The sequence below is a fragment of the Meles meles genome, chromosome 13 (assembly GCF_922984935.1).
Source record: "Meles meles chromosome 13, mMelMel3.1 paternal haplotype, whole genome shotgun sequence".
NCBI classification, from domain to species: Eukaryota; Metazoa; Chordata; class Mammalia; order Carnivora; family Mustelidae; genus Meles; species Meles meles.
In genome coordinates, this window is record NC_060078.1 from 23,844,327 (window position 1) to 23,853,933 (window position 9,607).

The 9,607-nt window shown below is 43.7% G+C and overlaps 1 long non-coding RNA gene across 1 annotated transcript; it reads right to left on the reverse strand.

Annotated features, from left to right (window-relative positions):
* Positions 1-1,646: 1,646 nt before the first annotated feature.
* On the reverse strand, positions 1,647-9,404 carry LOC123955509. The gene is made up of 4 exons (XR_006821293.1): positions 9,235-9,404; positions 5,099-5,208; positions 3,280-3,384; positions 1,647-3,079 (listed from the first exon to the last, which is right to left on the reverse strand). It is a non-coding gene; the product is annotated as an uncharacterized LOC123955509 (long non-coding RNA).
* Between the last annotated feature and the right edge of the window lie 203 nt (positions 9,405-9,607).

The window sequence follows — 9,607 nt, forward strand, 5'->3', positions numbered from 1 at the left end:
ACAATTTTATCAGGAGATTGAATCAAGCTGTAGACTTCTTATGGAATAACACCCCCAGACACTCACTTAAGAGTAGTTGGGGCAAAATTACCAGTGCCAGGAATAAAAAATGTTGGAATTGAAAGGGAAGTAGAACCAAATGGAAATCTATAAATGGCAGACAGGCTGCCCACCTAATTAGAGCGGGGGACAGGGGAAGAAATTGTGGGGCAAGATGCTAAATACCACAAGAAAAAATGGAGGGACCTGCCTTCAAGTAAGTAGGACCCACTCTCCCAGCATTTTTCCCAGGCCTCGGCCATCCTCTGCAAGACAGACAACCAACTGCTCATCGGTAAGAGTGTGTCACTAAGTAGAATGGGTTCATCGGCACAGCTGTTTGGTGTGCTCATTAGTTCTAGGATAAAGTGAAAGAAAACTCTTCCAATGCAGTAGTCAACACTGATCTTGGTGCCCGCCACCCTTACATATCCAAAGATCTTCTGGGAAAGCAAGAGAAAACAGCAATAAAATTGCAAAGCAAAAATGTAATTTTGCTAACATCATTTATGAACTAAGCAACAGGGAAGAGTTTGGGGGAAATGTTCACTGATAATAACCCAAAAGCTAGATATTTGCCCTAAACTTGCTATCAGTAAAATGCTATCAAAACAAGCAAGGAAAAATACTTTCTTATTTCAATTTCTATTTCAATGCAAAATACACCTCTCAAAATGTCAGTTTCATCTAGCCTGGCCTTTCCAAGGACGTGCATAGTTAAATTTCAATGACCTGGAGTGTTTGGAGGAGGATATTTAATTGGATTTTCAGGTTAACTGGGGGTGAGGCAGAAACCTTTTTTTCTCTTTCGGTTCCATTATGACTCAATATAAGATACTAATGGAATGAAGATGATTTTCTTAGAGATCCAGAAGCCTAGATCTGTGACAATTCAAGAAACTCCCACAAAAGAAAATACCTAATGCCTCATTGTCAATTGCCCTGTGTCCTGAGCTCTGGGCAGGCCTCTCTGATAGGGTCAATCAGAACCGATACCCTAGCTCAACACTTTTAGGTCCTCTCCTTGCCCATCTGCCTAAACCCTAATCTAGTCATTAGGACATCATAGAACAAAAGAACCTTGCCAAGTCCCACATGGGAATGAGTCTTAAACTTTGCTACTTCAGCCTCATGAAGGGAGAAAGCAGACCTTGTTTCTTACTTATAAATGTGGTTCACAGAAAAACTAAATTTCACTTAATGGGCAGTTTTATGTCTTTTGCTAATTGTAATTTTGTTATACGCAGGTGACAGTGTGCAGGTCGCTTCTGCATATCTTTACCAGGTTCTGGAGTTGTAGCACCACCTTCATCACTGCGATTACCATCATCATAAACAAGACTTTTCTAACACAGTTAGTTACCGAAAGACCAGTACATCCATCCTTACTGTAGGGAAATGTAAAAGAGAAGGTCAGTTCAAAGGTGAGTGGGCAGTGGTGTACAGATCTAAATCATCCAAAATATCCTCCTAAAACCCTTCAAAGTTCTAAGAAGACAAGCAAAATTAATTTAATTCTTAAGTAAGAATACTCTAAAAAATTAACACATTGCTAAGAAAAAACACATTATAGCAGTCAAATAGATTCTTATGTGACATATGAATATTTCACATATAATTGGGGCACTTATACAAACAATGGCTAAGGAATATACATTTCATTTAAAACTTGTGATTTTAGGCTTTTTAAATTTAATAGGAATTCGATCTTACTCTCATTATTTTAAGATTTTGCAGTTTGTATCTTGAATTTGGTGACAATGAAAGGTCATCTCTAATATATTTGAAGCTATAGCCTTGCTCAGGAACACAACTCCCAATATAACACTTTGAATGGAAAATATTGTCCATTATATAGTGATGTGCGCAATGATCCGGTTTCCAAGAATATGTCTTGGCAAAGAGCTAGGACTGAATCCGTGCCTCCCTGTTTTAATTACTTATCTGCATCCATGAATCAGGAATAGAGAGCATTTGATGTATATTGAGCATATTGCTTATGGTAAACAATCACCACAGGGATCTTCACCACCCCTTCATCAAAGGCTTCTAGGAGAGAGAGATGCTTCTACCCTTCCATCCACAAGACCATTCCATGGCTGGAGTGACTGTAGCACCTAGAGACCAACCATGAAACCAACTCCAAATAGCCTGCAACTCCTTTTGATTCTCCAGCCCCAGAAAGGGGCAGAAAGTGGTCTCCTAAGAGAATATGAAGGCCTTTGCCCATTGCTGGACATGAAGCTCATTCAGATTCAGTTTGAGGCCCTGCTTCTATTGGCTCAAAAGCTTTGTGTTGCTTTGAGATCACAGAATACCCTACCAGCCCCAGTGCATTCACGCTCCCACAGTTCAGCCCAGAAGACCAATATGTAAAGTTCAGACCAACAGGCAAAGTGGTTGAATCTGTGTAAAACTATCACCACTCCTAGAAGGAGAATCCTGGGTGTGTGCTCAGCTCTAATACTAGCCAGTGCATATCCTAGAGCATGACACTGGGATTGGGGAAAATAAGTCAAAAGCATGCTGGTTTTCTTGATTCCTGATTAAACACCTAAGACAAATTACATGGATGCAAAACACAGATGAAGAAGTGAAAGCATAAGGCAAAGCCACAAAGGAACAAAAAGCACTAATGTCAGTAATAAAAATACCATGGCATTTTCTTTTCCACTGAATTAGTCAGAACTCTATCAGTCATTGGTGACTGACCGAAATGCAGCTCAAACCAGTTGCAACCGAAATGGGAGTGAATCTACCAGTTCTCGCATTTAGAAATTCAAGGATTCAGCTGTTGAATCCACGTATTCAGCGAAGTCTTTATCATGCCTTCACTCTGTCACCATCTCTTGCGTCTGGTTGATCTGTCGTGGCTTCACTGGTCTCTTCACAAGTCCCTGAAGAACCCGCTGTTCCATGCTTGGTTCTATTGCTTGTAATCTTCAAAGGGGAAAGAGACCCCTCTTACCTAAGAGTTTCAGCAGGAGTCCCAGAGTTACCAGCTTGAGCCGAGTGCCCATGCCTGAGCTTGTCCCAGCACCTGGGGGATGGAATATGTTTATGAGACCTACTTCTGGTCCCAAGATGTGGACAGCTCTCCCTGCAGGACACAAATCAGAAGAAGGAAAGGGAACAGTTCCCCAAGGGAGAAGCAGAGAGGTAAAGGCAAAGTAAGGGGGAAAGGATTTTTGGTTTCATTTTATTTTGTTTTGATAAACAACAAATAATCACATTACTTACCAAGACCAGACGGCATTACGAAGAATGAACTTGGAAATATCTAAAACTCTCTGGACGCTCTTGGGGCCCTCTGTGGCATTTGTTCTTGAACTCAAGGATCCAGGGCTACAACCAGAAGACACAGTGTGCATCGGTTATTCATTTGACCGTTGTGTACCAGAGTGCATCCCAGAGCTAGGTACTGGGGATACAACAGCAAGTAAGAAATACACATGTGGTAAGAGGTGGGTGGGGGGTAGCCACAGCACATGCCTAATGAGTGTTCATCAGGGGACAGATGTCGGAATCAACTTATGTATTTTTAAGGCTGTGATGGGGGCACAAAGGAAGAAATCCTCCCTTAGACTTGAGGGACCACAGAATGCTCGTAGAGGAAGTGAAATCAAAGCTGACGTTTGAAAAACGGGTAGGAGTTTAGCTAGTCAAAGGGAGAAGTCAAGTAGTTCAAGCAAAGGAAGTAGCAATGCAACGTCCCCCAAACAAGGAAGAGTACAGTGTTTTAAAGGCACAGAAAGACGTACATGAAACAAATCAGTTATTAATATAAATATCCTCGAGGGCAAAAACCGTATCTTACTCAACTCGCTTTGTGATCTCAAACAGGTCATTTGAATCTGCTGGGTCTCCCTCACCAAGTTGTCATAAGGATCAAAAGAAATAATGTACGTGAACGACTTTGTGGGTTTTAACGCCTCTAAAGGAGTTAAAGGCACATTTAGAGAACTAAAAGAAACACACAGAATCGTAAAATCCTGAGTGAAGAAAAAAGATTGGCTCTACGTAAGTGAGCTTCTCAAGAAAAACATACTACAGCTTTATGAGGTCTGTTTGGCCACTCAGGCCTCCTCTTACTCATGGGGGTTTAGCTGTTAGTCTAGACTATGGTTAATAGATAGATATCCCATTGTCTGTAAACAATGAAGACAGGGATCACGTGTTCTCTTCATCAGCAGCCAGAAATATCACAAGAGGGTGTGGGCAACACAGAAGAGTGTGCTCCCTAAGAAAAACAACGCAGGCGCTCAAAACATATAGGTTTGACAGTGTCGTGAAAGCATCGCTGGCAGGATAAAGGGATCCTGGGATTTTAAAAGGAAGGGAAGAGAAAGTTCGCTTGCTAAGGTTCTAAGAGTAGAATCAACGAAAAAGATGTACTTGGAAGATACCTGAAAGGGTGAAAAAAAAAAAAAAAAGCCTACCAAGGCATGAAGTGACTGCAGCAGGTCACAAACTATGAGAAGAAGTACAGGAAATGGTGTGGGGACTTGGACTCTTAAAACGTCAACATAAGGTATGTTTAAATTGTAACCTAGGCCAGAGAGTCATGAATAATCAGTTTGTCTTGGAGAATTCTGGAATTCTAAACAAAAGGATACAAAACATTGCCCAAGGTAAATATTGACATGACTGAAGAGGAACTAGAAAAACTTTTAATGAAGCCAAAAATACTGCATCTGGGGAAGATGTTTCACATTCTTATAATAAACACTCGGATACAAGAAGTTTAAGGACGATGGGAAAGGATGATTGTCCAGTAGTTTGAAAAATTGAATTAGAACAAAGGCTTTTTCCCATTTAAAATAGTAATACTATAAAAACATGAGCATTCATTTTTATAACCATGTTATTTCTTAAAATAAAGATAATTCTCTCTACCAGACACTTATTAGCCCAAAATACAAGAGGATTAGTATTCACATCCTGAAAGAACCACCCAATTTATGGGTGGCAGATGTGCCGTGGCTTTTTCCTTGACTCCCAGCCGACTGGGAAGTCCCTCCTCACCAAGGCCCAGGACCCTGCCCCAACCCTGACAAACCTTCTCCTCGGCCCATCCCCATCAAGGAGAGCGAGGGAAGGACTCCCCTCGTTCCTCCAGGTTCATTCATTCCTTCGTTCCAGAGGACGTTCAGGTGGGGTAACCTGAAACTTAGAATAAACAGAAGCCCATTATTGCTGCTTAGTGGGAGCCAGTGAAGGATCTTGTCAGCAGAACAGCACCATGGCAACCAAATCTTCAAAGCATTTTTTAAAAATACAAGTCAAATTTCATCTGGAAACATCCCAATTACCCAATTAGACTAAGCTGTGAAGTCTTTTTAGAATAATCTCAGATCATAAGTGAGTGAACAGCTCAAACCCAAACCATTGTTTTCTGATACTCAGAAAATGTAAGTTGTGGGTCCTGGATTCTGGGAGGAAGACAGTCCTTTATTAGCAGGAGAAATGAAGCCAGTCTGCATTTCCACGGGGTTCTCAATGCTAATGTAATATATAACTATATCCCATTGGGAGCCATGAGATTCTGGTTTTATTTTTCTCACCTTACAGATGGGAAAACTAAGGAACTCTAAGTAGTCTCATCCCCCAGTGGGACACAGAACGAGGCTCGGTTGGGGTCAATCTGTCATCCTCTTGCTGTGTGTGTGTGTGTGTGTGTGTGTGTGTGTGTGTGTGTGCAAGGAGTTGGGGGAATTAGGCCCCAAGCTGTGTAGATTCCACCTCTGAAACGTCTCTACCCTTCATCCCTTCTCTCCACCGTTTCCTGTGCTGGTCGGACGTTCAGTTTTGATAGCCTGGACCGATGCCATCTTCTTGAATTGCTCCTGGACGTGCCCACCAACGCACAGGTCAGAACATGGGCTCCCTTATGCTCAAAGGATCACAGTTTCCCTGGAGCCTATAAAAAATAGTTCCCTGTGCTAAGGATGGCAGTCAAGGTCTCCTCGATGTCACAGGTTAAGAGAATTAAAAGAATTGTCCATTATACGCTGCCCCACCACCCAACACACCATGAGTCACCAATACTCTATTATTCCTCAGACATTCTCTGTCAGCCTAGAATTAACTTACCTACCTTGGCTTCTTATCACTCAGCACTCAAGGCCCAAGCCCAGACCATGAAGTGTCTCCCTAACCCCTCGCTAAGGGATTATCGCTAAGACTTGAGAGATGCTTTTCATATGCCAGGTTCAGTGCAAAAGCATTTTCCACACACTGCCTCATTTCATCCTCCCAGCTAGCCTATAGGATGGATACTCACGCTGATCTCATTTCATGGAGACAAGAGACGAGGTGGCTGTCATCCCTGCTAGTAAGTGGCATCCTCACTCCAGAACACCTGCCATCCCTCGGCTCTGTTCTCCCTCTTTGGGGGTAACATTTGCTCTGCATTCCCACTCTACTGTGACCCTCAAAGGGAGCATGTTTATTTCACTCTCCCCCCTTTGAAAGGTGCAAGGCACTGTGCAGGCTGCTAAGCCTCTCCTCATCTGCAAAATGGAGATAATAACTGACTACATGGTTATGTTTTCTAAAGTCCACACGAGCTACTGCATTACGAGGAAATGCTTAGAACTATGCCTGGCACACAGCAGGTACTGGATGGATGGCAGGTATTAATTGATCAGACTCCTGGTTCTCCAAAAAGAATTTGAGCTCCTCCATCCGACTTATCTTGGTATTCTCCAAACCTCTAAGCCGAATGGAATGCTCTGCACAAGCTGGGCACTAGGTGAGTAGCTATTCAAATATTCATGGAATTTGTCACTGACAATGGATACAATGTATGGATCTACCCTTTTCCCATCACTCTTTTTTTTATATAATTTTTTATAAACATATAATGTATTACTAGCCCCACGGGTACAGGTCTGTGAATCGCCAGGTTTACACACTTCTCAGCACTCACCATAGCACATACCCTCCCCATTGTCCATAACCCCACCCCCCGCCCCAGCCACCCTCAGTTTGTTTTGTGAGATTAAGAGTCTCTTATGGTTTGTCTCCCTCCTGATCCCATCTTGTTTCATTTATTCTTTTCCTATCTCCTAACCCCCCATGTTGCATCTCCACTTCCTCATATCAGGGAGATCATATGATAGTTGTCTTTCTCCGATTGACTTATTTCACTCAGCATGATGCCCTCTAGTTCCATCCACGTCGTCGCAATTTTCCCATCACTCTTAAAATGAAACCCAAGGTCTCCACCCTGCCCTGCCCGGGGCTCTCCCCACTGGCATGGAACTACTTCTCCCACCTCATTTCCTCCTTTTTTCCCTCTCCCTCCATCAGTTCAAGCACCCTGTGGTCACCTCGCCCTTCCTCAAACACACATAACACATTTCGATCTCAAACACACCTAACATTTCCATCTCAGAGGTTCTGCTCTAACCTCTCCCTTACCCGGCTACATTTTTCTTGGAACTTGACGGTTTCTTACAAATCTCTGCACGCATTTGTTATCTGCCCTCCCCATTAGAATGACCGCTCCATGGGGGCGGCAGCTTTGTCGGCTCCACGGCTGTGTTCCCTGTGCCCAGACAGTGAGTGGCACGTAGCAGACGTTCTGTAACGACTGGAAGACCACGCGGGTGAACAAGTAAATCTCTGAACCCAACACTGTTGAAAGGTGCACACCATTTTACAGATTTAAAAAAAAAAAAAGCTATCTAAGCTAAGATGCAGAGATATTAAGAAATTTTCCTAGAGGCACACATTGAGTAAGAGGCAGAGCTTGAATTTTATCCACGTCTCTCTGATTCCAAAATTCATTCCCGTGTCTCCTGATCTTAAAGCACTCAGATGCCACCTTCAAGAGATTTGCTGCATTCCACACAACATCTGAACTAATATTTACCTTGCATTTTTATTTAAGTCACTTATAGCTTATGCAAATAATTTTATTTTAAAAGAAAAGCAATCATTCCCATGGAATAAATCACACTGAAATAGCTGTGTATCCATTAAAATTCAAAATATTCATCAGTGTATTTTGAAGCATGGATATGCCTGCTGCATTTGAAAACACAGACAGTGTCTTTTTCTGGGTACCCCTGGGGCTGGTCCTGAACCCAGCGGACCAGGGGTCATACTCCTCTACACCCTACAATCTGTATTCTGAGCTCTCCTTCACTCAGCTTCCTGCTCACAAATCATTCTTCTCTTTCATGGGACATTCCTCATTGAGAGAACGCCAGAAAAAAGCCTTTAAAAGTACACAGACACACACACACACACACACACACACACACACACACACACACACCCCACGTGGGAAATTCAGAGAGCCCACGAACACTCCAGCTCCCCAAATGAAAGCAAAAGCAAGATGCAGGAGGTGGGAAGAGAGAAATTAATTGAAAACTTGAGGTTGTCAAGCCATACTGACGAAAAGCTCTGTGAGTTAAAGATCGGGGACATAATCAAGGAAAGTGGCTTCTATAAAAGCTTGATTGGTTGATCGAAACCTCCAGTCATCCCGAAAATAATTGCCTGGAAGAAAGCACCGAGCGACCTGTCTGCTTGGGAAGGAGCACCCGCGCCGACGGCGGCCGGCCTCCCGCCAGCGGTCCTCCCCTCCTGCCCATCGAGGCCCCGACCGGGATGCAGGGAACCTGCTCGGGGAGGCATAGCGCCTCATTATTTTCGGCTCTGACATGCATTCATATTTCTCATGGATGTTAACGCTCAACAACATAGAGGAAGTGTTTGTGCTCTTTGTTTCTGCAGCTTTTTCATCTCTATGTCAGTGTTTTGTAAATATTCAGTCTGTACTCCTCTTGGGGGAGGGGCGAGGGAAAAGGAAGATGACTGCCTGAGGGCGAAACTCCTGGAAACAGGCCGGTGCCGGGGCTCTCCTGAGTCCCCAGAACGTCCCCCCGACAGGGGCTTCCTCTGCCTGTACGCACTTCTCTCCCTCCTCCTTCCTGGCGCCACGGTGCCGTCAAAAATGCAGATGTGACCACAACTCCTTTTAGGCAAAAAGCCTTTGGCATGCTCTACAGCCAACGGAGAAAATTCGTGGTCCTCCATGTGATGGTCAAGGCCTTTCAGGATCGAGCCCTGGGCTATCTCTTCTGAGCTCTTCTCCCAAATCATTCCTGTACCAACTCAAAGACCTTGGAGTCTCACACCTCTGTACCTGCCTGGGTTGTTCCGACAAGGCCTACTTACCCCTGCTCCTCACACCCCTTGTGAAACTCCTTGGAACTCCTTGCAAGTTCTTGGAACTTTGGAAAGTCCACCTCGGAAACTCCTTTTCATCCTGTAAGACTCTGCTCCATGAAGTCTTCTCTCACCAGCCCCCTGCCCAAGTCCACTGACACACAGAAGAGAGAAGCCCAGAGCCTTAGAGAAATGTCCCCGCACTGGGGCTCCAGCCCTGCATCCAAGATCGTCTCATACTCCACCCACTTCCTTAAGGAAGTCTTCCCTGATTTTTTTTTTCTTACCCAGCCCACATAGATCTCCAACTTTCCTGAGTTTTTTTGTGATTTAAATCTGTGACACACATCTGAATATTTTTCTTCTACCACAGATTTGAAGT